Source organism: Chionomys nivalis, chromosome 22 (genome assembly GCF_950005125.1).
Source record: "Chionomys nivalis chromosome 22, mChiNiv1.1, whole genome shotgun sequence".
Lineage (NCBI taxonomy): Eukaryota > Metazoa > Chordata > Mammalia > Rodentia > Cricetidae > Chionomys > Chionomys nivalis.
This window is the reverse complement of record NC_080107.1, coordinates 31,467,367-31,488,597: the sequence shown is the minus strand read 5'-3', so window position 1 is coordinate 31,488,597 and position 21,231 is coordinate 31,467,367.

The window sequence follows — 21,231 nt, the reverse complement described above, 5'->3', positions numbered from 1 at the left end:
AGGAAAGCAGCATGGTTAGTATTTGATTAGTGTCGCCCATTAATTGCTTTGTGTTGATAAATAGCTTTAGGATAATGTATTTGTCCCATGCTTCCTACATGAAGCATCCTTTGATCCCCATAGTTATCCTTTTAGGATCTGATAGCCACTGGCAATTGGCTGTGTAAAGTCGAGTGTTCATTTAGCTGTGCATGCGGCAGCACATCAATACAGCATCCAGTAATCACACTGAGTCACATGCAATATATTAATGGCAGGGATTTTTTTCCTGCAGCTGCCTTGCCTCCTTCGGTCAGTAAAAGATTACTACACACATCATTTTTCTTGCTTTATTAAATAGAATTCACTACAAATTGCTTGGCCTTTCGTTAGGCTGACCTTTCTGGCCCATGAGTGCCAGCTATAAAAGACAGTCTGAGTATTAAGCCTGTTTTTGCCAGGCTTTTCATAAACCAATTGAGTATAAAGAGAATAAAAAAGAAGAACTGACAAATGTCTATGTATTAATACATAGACATATGCCATTTTTATTTATTTTAAAAAGTGTGGATATAGAAAACAAAACTAGAATTATCATCTATTTTTCAGCATCGTTAAAAAGTCAAGGCCAATTTACTGAAAAATATGTAGTAGATTTCACCATTTGGAAAAACAGTCCAAACAATGTTTTATACTTTCTACATCTTGAAGAAATCCAGCAATATTTCCCCAAGCATAAAATTAATAGTAATAAGTGGATTTTACAAAATAATGATTTCAAACATAAGTCTAACTTTATAGGTATCATTTATAACTTGTAATAAAAACATAATTATCCATAAACATACTATTCATATAACTTCCTCTCAAAGGATGAAAAATTCTATATGTCAAAGAAATATTGTTGCTGGGACAGGACAGAATTCCCAGTGACTACAGACATTTACTGCATTTGCAGTGGACCTGGACATAGTTCTTTAGACCCACCAGGTGGCTCACAAACACTGTAACTCTACACCAGGGGATCTGAGAGGTCCTCCTTGCCTCTTGTGTGTGCAAACATAAACTCATACAGGCACACACTTGCAAGTAGCTCATCTTAACAACTGCAGGAGATAAGCATTTCAAAAAGCCAATCCTTGCATCAGATTTGTATCTTTTATTTCATTTTCAAGCCTTTAAAAAATGGATTAGCATAAACAACAACATGAGTTGGAAAACTGATGGTCAGGATTTAATTTTTTTTTCAGGATTTAATTTAAATGAATTGGAAAATGTTGCTTGAAAAATAGTTCCTTTGATCATATTAAGAGTATTTCTATAATCATTTAAATGTTTGTATATGGAATAATTATGAAATTTTACCAACCATATTTTCCATTCATAATAAGGTATTTTATGGGATATACCTGTGGGTGTTATATATTAATGTGCTATATAATCATGTATTGATTAAATTGAATTATGTAGTCAATCATCTTCATACTCAAGTTAAATTTGGGTTAACTTTACTAAGGCAATCTAACCTATGAATTATATTAAATTATTTATTAGATGTAAGCTTTTGTTAATATGAAAGCACGTATTGCTTTCCCTTGGATGCTGTATTATCTTGAAAGTAGAGATTATACCTACTCATCCAATGCTTAAGTGGGTTTTCATATTTTTACTTCTCTTAAATGTTAATCAAATTTCTCTTTCCTCTTCCCCATTAGGTCAAACTTAACTCTACCAAACTAATAAAAGAACAAAAGTAAATGATAATAGAAGCTAAAATTAAATTAAATCCAATTATGATGGACAATTGAGTATCCTGCAATCAAAATTATTACTTATAACAGTGATAACTTTTGCACTAACATAAACAACTAAGACTAAGTCCTTAGTCTTTCTGATTGCTTTACACTTTGCTACTGTGAGAGAACCAGCAATAGCAACATGTAACACCAGAAACTGACCTAAATATGTCTGACTGTGCCCTGGGATCACTCTAGGCCCTGTAAATATCATACATACATATAAATATATACATATTACCAATAAACTTTCATTTATTTTTTGTGTGATAAGAAAAACAGTCTTTTTGATTTGTACCCTCTAACACACAGACACACAGAGAGAGAAAAAGAGAGAGAGAGAGAGAGAGAGAGAGAGAGAGAGAGAGAAGAGATAAAATAGATGATAGTTAGATGGATAGATAGATAGATAGATAGATAGATAGATAGATAGATAGATAGATAGATAGAGATAGATAGATAGATAGATAGATAGATAGATAGATAGATAGATAGACAGATCCTATGAAATGAATTTGATAGCAATTTCTATTGGCAAGTTTTGAATAACAAATGTTTGTGAAGGTCCAAAATGTAGCTGAATGTTGGTGAGGTTTAAAGAAAATAAGTACTACAGATTCTAAAGGTCAGAAATGGGGGGGTGTCAAGAAAGTTTATCATTATTTCTTACATCTGTAGAGATACAGTGTGGAAGGGTTCAATTCTAAGCAGCATTTGTGGGTCAACATGCCGCATATTCCTGGGATTGCGAATCTGCTGGGGTTCATCTTAAAGTACTTTCAGACAATGAATCAGTCATTGAATGAGAGACCTTTTGTCACCTTTGTGCTACTTCTCAGTGTTTCACAAAGCATAAATGTCTGCCTAAGCATGATTAAAGGACAGCAAGCTTCAGGGTTGATACGAGACAGTAGGCAAAGCAATCCCCAGGCTGTACATTTTTAAATTAACTTATTTTAGTATATCTACAAAATCATCTTTATCTCTTAGAGAAAATTGTCTATTAAACTATTGTTAATTAAGATTTTAATATAATTTTGATTATAACTGACATCAAAATATTTACAAGCACATACTATTTCAGATCTCAGATATTTATGTTTTCTTCTCATTGGTGCTTAATATGATAATGTGTGTGGAAAATTTGTCATTTCTTTATAATAAGTGGTCACTGAATAACTACAATCCCAGAGTTTTACTTATTATACATTTCCCTTATAAATTCACAATGTAAAATGCAGGACATGCTTGGAAAATGTTCCCTCACCATGTACATTTACATGTGAAAATATGATATCTTTTTATGCATAACATAATAATTGTCAGGTTTTCTCAAATTTTGTGTACAGAAAATTCAGTAGTATACATAAATAAATATAACATTTTAAAAGGATTCACAAATATATACACATATACATATATATACGTCACTCAATACTCACAAAATGAAAAATTTGTTCTTTACAGCAATTTTCAATTTCAAGGATATAAACAATCTTTAAAAGCATTAACAAGATTATAACTAGGAAAATTTAACAGAAAGGTACAGGCACTGGGAGCTTTCTGGAAATTCCAGGAGAGGTCTATAATCTACACACACACAGACACACACACACACACACACACACACCACACCAACACACAAACACACTCATAATAAGGCTTTTTGAGTTTGAGGAACAGAAAATCTATTTCGTTAACTTCAAATTCTCCCAAATCTTTATCATAAAAGGTAGCATTAACTTAAAGGGTGTGAATCAAATTAATGCTAATAACATCAATTTGTAGATGCTTTATGTCAATGAAGCACTTAAATTGTGTCTCACCAGCAGCCCTATAACCATTTGAATAGTTTATGGAGTTATCATGGGATGGAAAGCTATACTTATTTTCAGAGCAAGCACTTTTGGAAATTATTATTATTAGATTTTTGAGACACAAGCTACCACTGTAGACTATTTCTTCTTCAGATGCTGATCTCTTTGCATCTCTTTCCTGAATGCAATGATCAAAGGTAAGTTGAAATATATACAGTTTACATTTTATTTAAATGTCTGATTTAAAACATCATTTTAGAACCCTTGTGTACAGTTTTATTTACTTGATTTTTCATTATTATAAAAACATCTATTTTGTCAATCTCTTTTAGTTATATAATAATGCATTTTGTGCTAGTAAAATAATGTATTTTGTGCTAGCAAAACAATACTTCCATTTTCTTAGATATTCAGTCCAAGAGTACAAACCATTAAATTTATGGTGATGTTTCTTTGAAGATAATGACTTAATGTGCTACCCTATAACTCATAAATAATTATTTTAAAATAAAATATGTGCTTAAATTTTATTAATAAAATTAATGTACACTAATATTAAATAGTATTGCAAGCACATTTACCAAACTGACTGTTAAATATGAGCTCATTATAAAATGTATTTATCATAGTTCACAGATATTTTACTGCAAATAGAAGAGTTAAGAAGACTGCAGACTATTAATTTTTTCGTGCTTTCTTGAGTCACCCTGAGGAAATTCTGCCACTGAAGTATCCTACATTTACAGGTTACAAAAGTTACATCTTTTCCTTAAGCAGAATTAGATTTGTAGGTATAGAAAAGAGAAGCAATAAAAAATATTTAGGAAATATTGATACATATGTAAGAGCAACTAACTCCATTATATGCCAAATAGAATTTAAAGTCGAGAGCAGGGGACAGAATAGGCAAATTAAATTCCACTGAAGTTGGAATGAATGAAAAAAAAATAGCCTCAAATGCTACTTCTGTAGTGGGGTCTATGTTTGATTTTGGACTAATTTATCCTGAAAGATATTTTAAAAGCTCATTGTACATTTATGATGCCTAATCTTCTCATAAGCACCAGCAATAGACATCTTAGAACAGAGTTCAAAGAATCAATTAAAATAAAGCGCTGTTTGACCCATTATAGCATTTGCTAATTTATGAATGCCCAAGAATGGAGAGAATACCATCCACACAGGGAATATTGAAATAGAGTTTAAGGAAACACGCAAACATCAAGCAGAAGTCCTGGAAGGATGGAAAGGATCAGGTCTAGAACTATCGTTGTATATGATAGAAAGTATTTGAACTGTTCTTATATTGTTTTGGTTTCATACCAGATCTCACTACGTATTCCTGGCTGACATGGAACTTTCTGTGTCAACACAGCTGCTCCTAAACTTCTGGGGTCAATCTCATGTTCTACCATGCCTGTTTAAATACTTGATATTTTTTTTAAAGTTGATATTAAGGAATAAGGAACAAAGAAACAGCAAATGGTGACACATACCAAGAAAATTTCTATTCTTATAAAGAGTTTAAATGAACTCAAAATTACCCCGAAAGGATATTATACACCTGGAACACAGCAGCAGAACTTTTCTGGGTGGCCCTAGTAGAACTGTGATTGAGGTACAAAGGTAAATATTGTGATTGCTCCAGACACAAACGTTCACTTCATGTGAGGCTGACTATGATTTATACAATCACATCACTCTGTCTACAGAAGCACGCTGGCTAATATTGAAATGTCTTGAGACTCTGTCCTGAGTTCCCTTTCCTGACAATGAAACATTAGTCCCAGGAAAATGTTATCTTACAAGTGGTCTTTTCTTGCCTGCTCTCCAGAGTTCAAGGAGCAAGACAGCAGAAAGGGAGAGGCGAGGTGGGCAGCAGATCACAACCCTAGAGCATCGGGTACATCGAGCTACACAGCAGCCCAGCTGCTGTCTGCTTGAGATTTGAGGGCAAAGCTCTGCAGTTGAAGTGAGAGACAGTGATTCTTAGGACCAGTATCCAACAGCAGCAGAGATAAAAGTAGTAGTGTTTGCTCGACAGCAATAACTGGGATCATGACTTAGCAGCAAATGAAAAGGTGGTTGTAGCGACAAGAGGCAGTTGAACAATTTGAGAGTGGTAAGGGCAGGAAAATGAAAGTCAGAATGGATGCTGAAGAAGACAAAAGATTGCAGAGAACCAGAAAGGTCCTATTTGCTTTCCTGGGTCCTTTCTGAAATGCACCAGATGAGCCCTCTCAAGCCTCAACTGAGAAGCATCTGCTAACAGTCGATAGTAATAGCAAAGACACACCACTGGCCAGAGTGCAGAGAAAAGGAAACTATAAATGCTCAAGTGTAAAGGGAACAGGCATACAAGCTGTACTTCTCTATACAACCACTCGAGGATGAGGGATCACTGAGAGGGGACAAAAACATTGTCAGTTCCAGAGACAGTGGATGACTACAGAAATGCATCTTCTAGACATAGTAGAAAAGTTGTACAAATGAGCTCATAGTGATTGCAACAGCTTGTACAAAGCCTATACAAGTCCAATCCATGACAAATCCCACATGGAAAAGGGCGTCGGCAGAAAATCCCAGCCCAAGCTGCTGAGTGAATGGAAATAGTTAGCTTCTGGAAAAGAGAGACAGTCTTCTCTGAATATATCTCCTGACGAATTGACGAAAACACAATGAAGGACTACACCTCCAAGATTATTTGGTGGAGTGATTTCTTCCCATTGCAAACCCTCCTGTATTACCAACCATCTGCAGAATAAACTGGAAAAGCATTAATTCTGTTCTTACTTACCTCTACATCTCTAGTTAGTAATGTTTTGTGCATTTGCTTTAGTTTATTAAACCAAAATTTCAATAAATCATGTTAAATTATAAAATATTTTTTAAATTGGAATGCATTATGAGATTACAACATACACTTAAATGTCATGTTTTTTCCTTATTAATCACAAGTTATTTCCAATTTCCATTAATATCTCTTATAGAACCGTATACTAAGTATATCTATATATTGCTATATATGGGTAGCAGGCTGTTAGAACCACAAATCATATTATACTCAAACAGCAGATTGTATTATGTCTTGCTTATAACCATACTCTGTTCAAGGTATTTTTCTTTTTCAGGTTAACTTGTGAGGCAAGCTGTGCAGAGCTCATAAATCTAGCTGATTCGTATCACAACTGGCTTCCTTCTCCCTTTAAGTCCCTTTTCCATTACAAAGTCATGAACATTACCCCTCACTGCTTCAAGTTATTCCCTGTGAACACTCATAGTTACCTCAATGGCTTCATTACAGCACCATGGAGTCTTTAAATTAAATAGAGTCGAAGATATAAAGATAACTGTTCATTAATTACTTCAACGCCTGCTTATTAGCAGTTTGTTTTTGCCTCATTACATCTCAATCAAAACTAAACATGAAGAGTAAAGAGTGATCCTCAGTCTAGGGAATCCTCCAGGAAGCCATCTGAGCCAAAGCTTCTCCTGGTCACCTGGGGAAAAGTATCTGGGCTCAAGGGGAGGAATTATTTCTGCTTAACAAAAAGACCCTGGCTTTGCTTGTAATGTTGGTTTCTCTTCACTCTCCTCTTTTGGACCCCCATTAATTGCTGCTACCTATGAAGTAAAGTCTAAATCTTTCACTAAATGAGTAATGTGTATGAACATATCAACACTTGATGCATTGCTTCTTCATTATGTAAAAATTATGACTAACTTGGGCAGTGGTGGTGCATGCCTTTAATCCCAGTTGTTGGGAGGCAGACACAATGGATCTCTATGAATTCAAGGCCAGCCAGATCTATGTAGTGAGTGCCAGGACAAGCTGGAAAGCTACACAGAAAAACCCTGTCCCAAAAGAAATTATGACAAACATAATTGAATCAATAAAGTGTAAGCGGGATTAAGGAACCTTGTAAGGTATGGCATTTACTAGCAGATGCAATATTTATTCATGCCGTCTGCATCCTTTTACTGTACAAAAATACATAGAATAGCATATTCTATTTTTTCTCCTAAGATCCAATATACTCATTTTCTTTTTTCTCTTACTTACCCAAGAATTCTTTTCTGTATGTAAAATCATACATGATAGTTGTTAAGTGGTAGCATAAACAGTAGTTCCTGGTTTTAACATTTTGATAAAGGACTTTATGTGAGTTCAGAGTGGTCCTTAAGTGAAAAAAGAAAAAGATCGGCCAACTACTGCACATAATAAAGATTAAGTGAAAATTACTTAGGAAGTATTTCAGAAATAATGGCAGAGTATAGCTTGCTCTGGGGATACTTAATGCGTGGAGCTTGAAGTTCCTTGGTCATCTGAAAAACGGAGTAACCAGCTGTTGGGCTGCAGCCAGGAAGCATTCAGAGACCAGTGCTTCAATTAGCTCCCTTCTGCTTAGAACAGGTACTTATTGCCAGGAATGATAAGTTAATCAACTAACGAGTCGATTAAAGGAGTAATTAAAGTGTAAAAGAGCGGCGAGGGGACTTGCTTTGAAAAAGATGCTGCGATGCTTAAGGTTAAGTCACATTAGCTTACTCACAATCACATCAGGCCTGTCTGAAACAGGATCTTCCTCTAGTCCTTCTAAGTGGTGAATTTTGTTGACATAATTAATATGCTACTATACTACTACCATACAGTCTCCTGAATACTCTGTAACTCATATAATGAGTTCCATTCTCTGTTTCACACTAAACGGTAGTCAAGAAAAATGATGTATTAAAAGTATGCACTACTTTTAATAATTGTTCCAGGATGATGTGAACCAATCGCCCACTAGAATAATTTCCTTGTAGCCCTTTGTAGAAAAATAAATGCAATTAGACTACACTTTGAATGCATCTGCATACTCCGAAGTGACTGTTGTTTATTGCATATTTGAGGCAATTTTTTATGGTAACATAGAACTGAAATAATATAAACCAATGGGGTGGCAAGATTAAACACACAAGCACACGGAAGTATCTATTTTTGCAATGTATCTTTTAGTCCATAGATTGAATAGCACATCAAACTGTGAAATTAGGAGGCATTCCTATCACAAGTTTGAAGGTTAAGTAAAATATCATTAATTTCTATGAGGAAAGAGAATTTTTAAATATTTATTTTTATATTATGCATATGGGTGGCTTACCTGCATTTGGATCTAGGAGCTTCATGTGTACCTTGCCCATCCCACGGAGGCCAAAAGTGGGCGCTGGATCCCCTAAAACTGGAGTTGCATAAAGTTGTGAGCCACTGTGTGGGTGCTGGAAACTAAACCTAGATCCTCTAGAAGAGCAGCCAATACTCTTTAACTACTGAGTAATATCTCCCACCCTGAGAATCTGCATTTTAATCTCACTTTTGAATTTATGGAACATGAGATCGAAGGCAATCATGTACCTTGCTCAAGAAAATAAAATGTTAATTTTGTTTGCTGATAGTTCAAATATGGATCTTGTACTTAATTATTGTTTTAAGTTTTTAATACTTTAATAATGTCTCAAATTTTACTAGTGTATAAAGCTATAGATTATCTTCTACTTGAGCAGTCACAGATGTGTTATCTATAATTTAATTTAGTTCTTCTCTTTTTCTCATGTATTATTATTATTATTATTTGGTCTTTCGAGACAGGGTTTCTCTGTAGCTTTGGTGCCTGTCCCAGAACTAGCTCTTGTAGACCAGGCTGGCCTTGAACTCCCAGAGATCCGCCTGCCTCTGCCTCCTGAGTGCTGGGATTAAAGGCGTGAGCCACCACCGCCCGGCTATGTATTATTATTTTTACTTCATTTCTTGGGAACTGAGATCTTTCATGGTGAGGGCTATATGACTTCATTCTTCTTCTGCATTTGGACCTTGATCTGCATGGACAAGAAACCTCCCTCCATTCCACATCTGAGCCTTGGTTCACCCTAGAGCATGTAAGATTATCCAGGCCTTAGTTCAGTAGCTCAAGCTTAGTCTTTGTCAACAATGCCTGATATACAAATATTGATTTTTGTGTATGTTACCAATTGATTTGACAAAATTTTGAAAATTTCCAATTACGTTCCCAAACACCTGTGTACTGGTTCGTATTTTTTGTCAACTTAACATAACTTCTATCATCTGGAAATAGGGAAACTCAAATGACAAAACACCTCCATCATATTTTCTTTTAGGCAAGTCTACGGGGCATTTTCTTGTTTGTTGATTGATATGGGAGGGCTAAGACTGCTTCAGGCAGGGTTACCTCTGGGAAGATGGTCCTGAGAATGATAACATATGTAGTTGAATTTGAGCTTAGAATGCAAACCAGTGAGCTGCATTCCTCCATGACCTTTGATTCAGCTCCTCCCTCCAGGTTCTGGCCCTGAGTTCCTGATCTGACTTCCCTTCATGATGAAGAACAACTGTAAACTGAAATAAAATATTCCCTCCCCAAGTTTTTTTTTTTTTTTGTCATGGTATTTTATAACAATAATAGAAGGCAAACGAGGGAACTCTTTTGTTTAACTTTTAGTGAATGGAATCCTGCCATAATTGGGCTACGCCAGAAATATGGGTGGACATATTTGTATCTCTCCACAGTAGAAGAATTTATTGAATCACCACAAAGAGGCAAGCTGTAACTATTTTGTTCTCTGCTATTTTTCAAAGTCTACAACAGTTACTCGATGAGATGCTAAGGATGCTAGTTGAAAATCTACAGGGTTGAAGCAGGCCTTCAGGTTGAATCCACACTTTAGAGGAGGATGGCAGGACACTGCCTCAAGGAAGCAAGGTTTAGTATATATGGACTGTAAAGAGTCAGCAAATTAAGGGGGCTGGGCTACCAGTAGGGACTGAGCAGAAGTCTTGGGGACAATCAGAAGTTCTCTGCCAGTTGGTATCTTGCTGACATTCTGGGTGGTCAGAAATCAGGTTAGTAGAGCTACAACTGCTACAGAATCAGATGACGCTTTGTTAAGGGGTACAGGTGAGGGTGTTGCACACCTCTTCAGTCAGAGATGGTCAGTAAACTGCTTAGACCTGTTTTATTCCTGTTATGGTCTGATATGCCCATGAGCTTTCTTGTTCTAATGTGTTTTGATGAGTTTCCAAGTGATAACCTCTTATTATTTGACATAAATTATTTAACTGTCTGGCCATAGTGGGTGATTTGGGGCAGGCTGTGTCTTTGTGTACACTCTGCCTGCATATATCTGTTACTTCTTTTACCATTAAAGGATATTTAAAGGAAGAATTTTGAAGAAGCTTTCTTTAAAACATGCTTTGTAGACACACTCAGTATTTTTGCACTTAAATGATTTTTTTAACTTGTTCTAAGTTGTAACTGATTTTGCTTCAGGCATTGCAGTATCTTTTTATTGTAAGTACTGTTGATAGAAATATTATTTTAACTAACATTATTTTTTCATGTGAAGTTAGAGTATCTCAAAGTGAAGGCACGAATTTACTTTCTTTAAAAATACATATTTCACCAAAATATATTTGTGGACTTTTTCCCCTTTCTTTCTTTTTTTTTTTTTAAATTTGTCTTAATTGTAGCCTTTGGCTTATTCATGTCTGTTGCTCAGTCCTTTTAGTGGCTAATTTAGTTATCGTTTTACTATTTTTTAATCTCATGCTTTTACTCTTATCCTAAAAAATTAATTACATATTTGGCATAGACATTTCTTAGTTTTTAGATCCTATTACTCTTTAATTGTTAATTTTTTGGATTCATATTTAAATTTCTTGACTTAATCTTTCATCTTACATTTCTGCTTTTGATAAAATAATTCAGTTATTCACACTGTTTTATTCAATCATTATTTATTTGAATGCCCAGATCTCTGTGTACATTGTATTTAAGGCTAGTAAAAGTTGCTTTAAGTTTTCTTTTAAGGATAAAATCTGTTTTAAATTCCTTTCTTTGGAATTTTATTAATATAACCAGAACTCTTATGTTTTAATATACTGAAAGAAAATATATATTAAACATGCATTGAAATGATGTTTTGTAGCTTTTTATATACATGGATATCTATCATACATATATGATATATATATTCCTTACAGGATATAATTAAAGTAGTCAAACAATGACTATCTCACAACTAGAATGTACTAGTTCTTCAGTCTACAGTTTAAGCTGTCCAAATCTTGCAGTGGAGTATTGATAGATTTTTAGAGTGTGGCTGGTCTGAAGTCTGTGGTGAAGTCCTGAAAAAATTGAATTGAATCCCAGCTCCAGCAAAAGCAACAAAATAGACTAACTTACCAGAAAGAGTGAGGGCAGGGAGATGAAAAACAAAGTTTTATTTCTTCGGTATCCTTTTATGTGGGCTACACCAGACAGGGTGGTCCAGAATCAGGGTGGGTCTTCCTGCTTCAAATAATCTGATTAAGATAATCTCTTATGGGAGTGCACAGCAGTCTGGTTTTAGTTAATTCCAGATGTAGTAGCTGACAACCAAGATTAACCCTCATAGTACACGTCCCTCTAAAATATTTCAATTTCTTAATTTTAAAGGCCCCTTGTGCTTCCTCACCAAGACTGTGCACAAATCACAAAAGGATGCTCCTGTATTGTGGGAACTCCTTTAACAAACACCCTTTGAGCAGCTGGACCACTTTGGGCATGGTCTTTCTTGGGTACTATATGAACAGATGTAAAAACATGTGCACCTTCTCTTGGCTGCTTAATTTGGTTTCTGTTACCCACACATGCAGAGAACTGTTGTTTTTTGAGTCTATCCCTAGGTAAAGAACCCTTTATTATACCCCATTCTGAGCTAGTGTGGGACTACTTTATTAAAGCTATCTATACTCCTGTCACTCTCAGATGAGTCAAGAACAATGCCAGGAAGTTTGACCACACCCCTCCACACCGACACACACACACACAGGAAAACCACACAACACTCCTTCTTTGAAGAACAAAAACACTGTGTCAATCATCCAGAAAACAATTCCATGAAGAAATATTTTGATATCCATGTCATCAGCAGATGCCAAGACCGTTTCACTTGTCATTAGAAGAAAGATAACATACAAGAACTATATACATATTAGAGTACTACTCAGCAGTAAAAAACAATGACTTCTTGAATTTTGCATACAAATGGACGGAAATAGAAAACACTATCCTGAGTGAGGTAAGCCAGACCCAAAAAGAGGAACATGGGATGTACTCACTCATATTTGGTTTCTAGCCATAAATAAAGGACATTGAGACTATAATTCGTGATTCTAGAGAAGCTAAATAAGAAGGTGAACCCAAAGAAAAACATATAAGCATCCCCCTGAATATTAACCTTCATCAGGCGATGAAAGAAGACAGAGACAGAGACCAACATTGGAGCACTGGACTGAAGTCTCACGATCCAAAGGAGGAGCAGAAGGAGAGTGAGCACGGCAAGGAACTCAGGACTGCGAGGGGTGCACCCACACACTGAGGCAATGGGGATGTTCTATCGGGAACTCACCAAGGCCAGCTGGCCGGAGACTGAAAAAGCATGGGACAAAACCGGTCTCGCTGAACATAATGGACAATGAGGACTACTGAGAACTGAAGAACAATGGCAATGGGTTCTTGATCCTATTGCACGTAATGGCTTTGTGGGAGCCCAGGTAGTTTGGATGCTCACCTTAATAGACCTGGATGGAGGTGGGTGGTCCTTGGACCTCCCACAGGGCAGAGAAACCTGCTTGCTCTTTGGGCTGAGGAGGAAGGAAGACTTGATTGGGGGAGGGGGAGGGAATGGGAGGTGGTGGCGGGGAAGAGGCAGAAATCTTTAATAATTAAATAAATTAATTAATAAAAAAAAAAAGAACTCATTTTCAGTTTTGGTGCCAGCAAGCTTGAGACCAAGCAGTCTAAAAATTCTTCATAGAGCTGGCCAAAGCCAGTGTCATGAGAAGGTCTGATGCAGAGCCTTTGTCTTACTGGTTCTTGACGATGATACTTTTCATAGAGAAAAAATATTATACCTGCCTGACCTAAGTTCAACCGGATAATTTTAACTATGTCATGTTTTTCACAGTTTGAAGAGAAATTAGGGGCTACCTATTTAAAGGTTTTATTAAATTTCATCAGAATTATAAATTTAATTTTTTAATGTATCGGGTATGTGTTAGCAAGAGATAGAAAAAAAGAGAGAGAGTCTGAGCCCATGTGGAGTTCACAGGATATTAGGAGTTGGATTACTCCTACCATGGAAAGATGGAAGATGGAAGTCTGAACTGAGGTCATCAGGACTGTGCACCAGGGGCTTTTACCTGCTGAGCCATCTCACTGGCATGGAGATTTAATTTTTAATGGGCATTTTGCTCTTTTAATCAAAAATAGTACTATTCATTCTATACAATTAATGATGACTTTGAAGTTGCTTGTCCTTAATTCAAGTCTTACCAAAGTGAAGTTTATGAGATTTTATATAAATTAAAGTTAGTTTATGAATGAGAGCCCTTGGTTTAACTCAAATACTAATTTTAAACCTGACATAGTTAAGGTGATTTTATATATATAAATATATATTTATATGTGTGTGGACATTTTATATTTATAAGATATATAAATATATTTATAAAAATAATTTAATTTAAATTCCCATTTTACATACTTTTAAATATACACATTAATATCGAATGTATATTCTCTAGGTTATGAAAATGTATTTATAGTCATTTAAATTTTTAGTACAGATTTTCAAAACGTAAGAAAATCTTAGACTTACAAAACAATAGTTTTTATGACATTGTTGTCATGTTTTACAAACATTTCAAGGTGAGATAAACAGATGGGACTGAGAAGTGAGAGGATCCTCAAGACACTCACAAAGAGGTTCATGGTGTCTCAAGGGTGAGTCTTATTTGTTGCTGCTCTGTCAATGGGAGGGGAAATGAAAGAAAGAATTGCCTTCTCTCACTGCGGTGTGTTAAGTGAAATGCGCTAAAAGACATGGCAAAGTACGTGAAAGATTGAAAATAGTGCTGTGTTGAGAGTATTTTATTTTGTCACGTTTGTTTGCTCGACTCCACTTCTGCTTCATACTGTTTAGATACTGAGTTTTTTTTTTTTTTTTTTTTTTGGACTACACCTAAGTCAAAATTATACTTTACCCAAATGAAAGAAAATACTGGGGAAAGGTGAGAAAACTGTGGCTTGTAAATGAGAAAATGTTCAGAGCTTACAAATGGTGAGATTTGAGGCTGATAGTTTAGAAACCTCCCTGGGACGCATTAATTATCTGGAAACAGAAATGCATTGTGTACAAACAGTGCATACGTTGGGAGGGTGCAATTTGCTGGGGGGAATCTAAGCAGTCATTTGTGTTGTGAAACTGCAATATAAAGATGCAGACAGAAATAAACTTTCTGAAAATGGCACCTTTTGATGTGTTGGTGACATAAAATTGACAGTTGGGTAAAATAACGATTAACAGACCCCATCTTGAGGTACTTACTAGATGTTGCACTGACTAAGAACTTTGCAGTTCCTTTAAAAAAATCTTTTCATAAAAGTGCCCAACATTGTTGTCTATAATATTAATCCTCTCTTTAATTTTCCAGAGCTTGAGAATCTTGGGAGAAAATAGCAAGAGAGCAGTGCTAGAACTTAGTAACATTCTAAGAGACTTAGTAGCATTCATACTTTATAGTCCTGGTGGACAGAGGTAGGCACTAATGCTGATGGTGGAGTACACTTTATTACTATTTTAACTTCAAAAAGAAGACTTTGCATTTTAATATACTATCCTTCCTTTAATACTTTTTATCCAGAAGGTTTATTTTTTCCCTGAAGATCTGTGATCTCAGCTCCTAAAGTAATTCTGGGTCATGGCTTTAGCAGGAATATCAACACAAATGTTTATTTAAACAAAGACAATGCTTTTTACCTGTATACATGAACTACTGGATGCCAAGAGTTTTCAGTTAGCCATACAGAAAATGTGTGAGTACTTTACTTTTTAATTTTAGTGGGCTTTTTTTTTTTTTTTTGCATTTACAGCATCAAGAGAAAAGTAAGTGGGGTATGGGGGAGCAGATGGGTATGGGTGTGTGTGAGAGAAATTTGTCCACTTAGAGTAAGGATTTTGCATCTGCTAAGGGAACCCAAAGTATACCAAAACTTCCAAAATAAATAAGTAGGTGGCAGGTCTGTGTTGTTTTCCTTATCACAACTGATTTCTAAATAGCAAGGAATATGTGAGGGTGTGACCACTTTTCATTTCAGTGTGACTCTCTAATAAAGGAGCCATTTATTATTTCTTATTGAAACTTTAGTGTTTTGAGAAGAGCAGCAGAAGCAAGGAATTGTTCTAGTAAAATCCAAAATGACATGAAAGCAATCAATGAAAACCTGAAAATCCTGGCTTTCAGAAACTTAAAAATGCAAAGTCCTTCCTTCCTTCCTTCCTTCCTTCCTTCCTTCCTTCCTTCCTTCCTTCCTTCCTTCCTTCCTTCCTTCCTTTTTTCCTTCCTTCTTTTTTCTTTCTTTCTATGAGTGATGTTTACATGGATGTCCAAACTTCCAAACTAAGTAGTCATTTCTTTACAAGAGAACTATGAAGAAAACCTCTCAACAGAGATCTAGAATGAAAATTTCAGTGCTAAGATTTCTCTACAAAAATGGCTTATCTGACCTAATTGTGAGATCTTTGTCTCTTTTTCACATTTTCTCTTTTTTCCATTTGGCAAAAGGCTGTGTGGGAAGCAAAGATTCCTCTTCTCGCTATGTTTTGCACATTGTCAGAATTTATTAACACAGTATTTTCAGAAGAATGACAGGGTTATTAGACATTTCATGGCAGAAACTCAAAAACAGTTCTACATTCTGTCTGGTCAAAACTTGTAAAATTTTCAAGAACTACAGTGGAAAAGTGGGCTTCTAATAAATGTGCTAAATGCTAACTACAAAAATGATAAAACTTGAGATTGACATCAAAACTGAAAGTCAGATGTGAGCTCTTAATCTAGCGAGGTGTCTATGGGATAGATGCTATTATAATTCATGATAAACAAGGCTCAAGAAAAAATATGACTCTCTACATTAGAAGAACAGATATGTGGACATCACCCTACAGAACACAATCATTGCCTGTCCCAAGGAAATATATATAATTTATTTTTAAATAATATAAATACCATTTTCAGTGAAATCAATTAGTAGATTTTTTCTTCAGTAATGAAGCCTTGAAGATTTCTCTTTTTACATGCATCATAATGAATTTATGCTTGATAGGTTTATACATAACAATGAAGGCAAAATAGATTATTTATTATCAAAGTTATTCTGTAAATTGCATAGTTCTTCCAGTCTAAACAATATCCACTGCATATTTTTCACTGGGACAGTAGAGCTAAATTTTGTCATCACTATATTTTATTTTTTTTAACAGGGTAGCTATGACAGTTGATTTAAAAATTTCCTTCTAGTCTTTTTTTCAAATGTTCTGGTTTTAAAAATCTATAATAAATTAAATGTTGAGGTAAAGATAACCTAAAAATGCTACCTAATATGAGTAAACCCTAGTAGGTTAGTTACGGTTTCTTTTACTGTGTGAAAACACCATCAACCAAAGCAATATGTAGAGGTATGACTTCAGCTTACAGTTCCACATCACAGTCTTCCACTGAGGCAGGTCAAGGCAGGAATTGAAACTGGGAAAGAACATAGAGTCAAGTACTGATTGTTATGAAAGATCACTACTTACTGGTTTGTACCTCCTACTTTGCTCACCCCACATTCCTATAGGACCCAGGACCACCACCCTAGGGGGTCACCACCATCAGTGAGCTGTACCCTACTCCATCAATCACCGGTCAAGAAAACACACCATAGAGTTGTTGCCAGATGTGTCTGGCGAAGGTATTTTCTCAGTTGATGGTCCCGCTTCCCAAGTGATTCTAGCTTGTATGTCAATCTTACATTAGACAGTGCCGGCACACTTTGGTAAAATCTCAGGAACAACACACATACATACACACACGCACACACACACACACACACACACAGTGAGAGAGAGAGAGAGAGAGAGAGAGAGAGAGAGAGAGAGAGAGAGACTGACTGTGAGGGTCAGAGAAAGGAGAGGGAGAAATTGGGAGGATTATAAATGAAGTTTTGAATATATAAAACATAATGTTTACCTTTGATTATTGAGTAAATGCTTATTATACAGATAAATATTTGTGCTGATATTTACATACTAGCTCAATTAGCTGATTAGTTCATTAAGTGTATGTTAATTTTCAACACAAAACTTATCATTTGAAGCAGTTGCTAGGAATTCAACATGATATATGAATCTGCATAAATTATGAAAGATATGGACAAATGAAAAAGGAAAATAGGGAGGCTATAAGGATGGCTCTTAGTTAAGAGCACAGGATGCTCTTCTAAAACCATCAAATGAGTTCCCAGCATCCATTTGATGGCTCAGCGCCATCTGTAACTCCAGTTCTCGGGTGTCTGATGCCCTCTTCTGGCTTCTGTGGACACCATAGATATATATTTATTCAGAACACCCATATTTATAAACAGAATAATATTACTTTAAAATTAAAAATGGAAGGTATTAAATGAACCATTTGCAATAGACCACAGTACCATGATATCTGCCTTCACATCACATGAAGTGGAAACAAGAGAGTGGTACCTTTCTTCTTGTTCAGGACTGCACTGGTTGAAATCTATCCAGAAAATCTGGAAAATTTTAAAACTGCAAAGCTTTTCTCATTTGTCATTGATTTGTGTTAGAGGTAGAATCTACACAAGTGTTAGGCATGCTAAGAAAAAATCACTTTGGAGACAATGAGATTGTTTACCAGGCTTTTCTGCACAAGAAGAGCTTCATTGAGCTGCAAGATGAGAGGTAAGGTAACCCTAGCTGTAGATCACACATAGCACAAGATAATTGTTAGTTTCTATGTATAGCCCAAACTAACCATATAGGCAAAATTTGAATTAATTTATTTTTGTAATATTTAAAATACAGCTGTGTTAGATATACTTACCAGTTACTTGAAGTACACGTGTTCCCATGCTTTCAGCAATGTTATATACATAATCAGTTCTCTTCTGACTGGTGTGTGAGTTGGTTCTCACCCTACCCCGTATCTGTGACTTTGTGCTCCATTGCTCCTCATTTAGTGGTTGATGAAAAGCAATCTGATAAGCTATTTCTTACTAAGGTTTAATTACTTAACTGCTTGATTATTAAATCTCCAAGGGTATTTGGATTTTTAACAGAGGAGTCTTAAATGTTAAAGTCTTAATTCAATAGAATTAATTAGTGGTATTTTGGTGAGAGAAGACATTTTGTTGGGACCCAAAAGGCAGCATACATAAGAATTTCATAAACACTTAAATCTCTTCCCATATCTAGCAAGTTCTAAAAGAAATACTACTGTTATATTATGTAGCTTTGAAGAATAGCAAGCTCCCATGAAAGAGTATTATGTTTGGAATTAAAATCACATACATGCCTTCGTCTAAACTGCTACTTTGGATACTCGGTGCCCTGATGTCTCTGTCTTCTCATCTTCTAAGTTGAGGTGATATTATAACAGGTGTCAGGATGCAAAGAAATGTCAAGAAATTCTCTACAAAATAAAGAAGCACACTTTATGTTATTACTTTATGTTATTCAGAATCATTTTCATGAATTAAAATCTCATTTTTCTAATGTAGTCCAGTAAGGGCTAATCAGATAATTATGTTTGTACACAGTGAAGAATATACTGTGCAATTTCTAATTGTTTCGCATGTGTTAGACTTTTGTACCATCATACAAACATGGAAGAACTATAGAGTAAGAAAAAAAAACATGAAATAAACTTCAACGTTGGTCCAAGAGTTTTACTAGATTGAACAAAATTAAAAACTGAGAATTCCAAAAATACTGAAGACTAGAAAGTGTGATGTGGCTATTTTTCTAGGCATGCATGCATGACATTATCAATACATAAAAGATAAAGAAGAGATGACATAGCTTTGAAAGCTACATCAAAAAACAAAGAAATGTTGCATTGTCTAGTTTATTTTATTTATATTAAAATAAAATCAACTTATCTGTATGGAAATATTTATTTATTTAAGATTGTATTTATTTTTTATGTATGCAGTATTCTGTCTGCATGTATGCCTGCAGATCTGAAGAGGGCACCAGATTTCATTACAAATGGTTGTGAGCCACCATGTGGTTGCTGGGGACTCAGGACCTCTGGAAGAGCAGCCAGTGCTTTTAACTGCTAAGCCATTTCTCCAGTCACTTGGAAGTATTTATAAAAGATGCCATACATAACTGCATCTTTATCTTAGTATTATTGTTTTTTTCATAGTGTGTCTATAAATACCTGCAAGCACCATTTTAATTAGAGATTCGAGATAAGCAGAATACCAAATCATGGAGATCTTTAAAATGCTCACCCAGTTGTGGCAGAGGCAATGGAAGCCCAAGAAAAGAGAGTAACAGATTCTCCTTAAGAATTACATTATTTCCTGCCAGAGAGGCACACTGTAAGAGCATTAAGAGTCTGAGTTGTTGATGCAGCTCAATAAATGCTATCTGTACACAGGGAAGAGAAAATAAGTAAACATTTTAACTTGTGTGAGAAGAGTTTTGGGTTGTAGATTTAGTAAGCATGATTGTAAAGTTGATACCTTAAAATCATGCCATAAGTCTTCAGATATATATTTTCTAAATCTGTTGATAGCATGTTAAGAAATGTTTTATTCCAAGTTAATATGATTTATTTTCAGCATAGATTTATTGGTCTTGGCATCAAAAACAAAGTGCTTTAGAAATATCAATTTCCATTTTAGCAAGGAATCAGCAGTCTCAAAGCAGGGACACCAAACTCAGTATAGTGCTTTAGGTAATGAAAGTAAAGTAGATAAAACCAGTACTGGGGGTGTGGTATAAACAGATTGAGAAGGAAGACATACTGTGAGCCACCACCTGATCATGGAAGGACAACAGAATATGAGTCCCTTTTCATTCATTTCATGGAGTTAACTTCAGAGTTTTTTCCTCTTTCATTTTAGAATTTAAATGATGCTACATTAAGGCTTTGAAAAGAATCATCTGTGAGTGAAATGCTTGATGCTTAACAAGACAGCAACCTCAGTACTATATATTAAACATCTGCATGGAAGGTAGTAACCACCACTTGGATTTGGGGACATAGTCAAATCTTTCTATCTTAGGAGAGATCGAAAGCATCTGGTGTCAGGATGCCTCATGTTACTGTGAAAAAAAGTGTTTCCCTGTGTTGCCTCATGCAACTGCGAAGATTGTGTCTTCCTTTTATACCTCATGCTACTGTGAAGAAAGTGGTTATCCACTAGTTCTGATGATGGCAAGACCAAAATAGTCTGTCTGGTTAAAATATGGACATTAAAAGTATATACCATTTGTACCGCCTTTCCTTTTACTTTCCACTTTAGGAGTTTTTCCTGTAACTTAATAGCCTTTCCAATTAGCAATATATTGGACATTTAAAGTAAACATTAAATGTCAGAAGTAAAATTAGAAGTCGCTCCTTATCTTCAACAGATGGTAATATCATTTAGTAAAACTTCAAATAACGAAACTGTTCTAATCTAACTATAATTACAAAATGACTGCATGCGATACTCTCATACTTTGAGCTGAGTATTCAAGTTCTTATT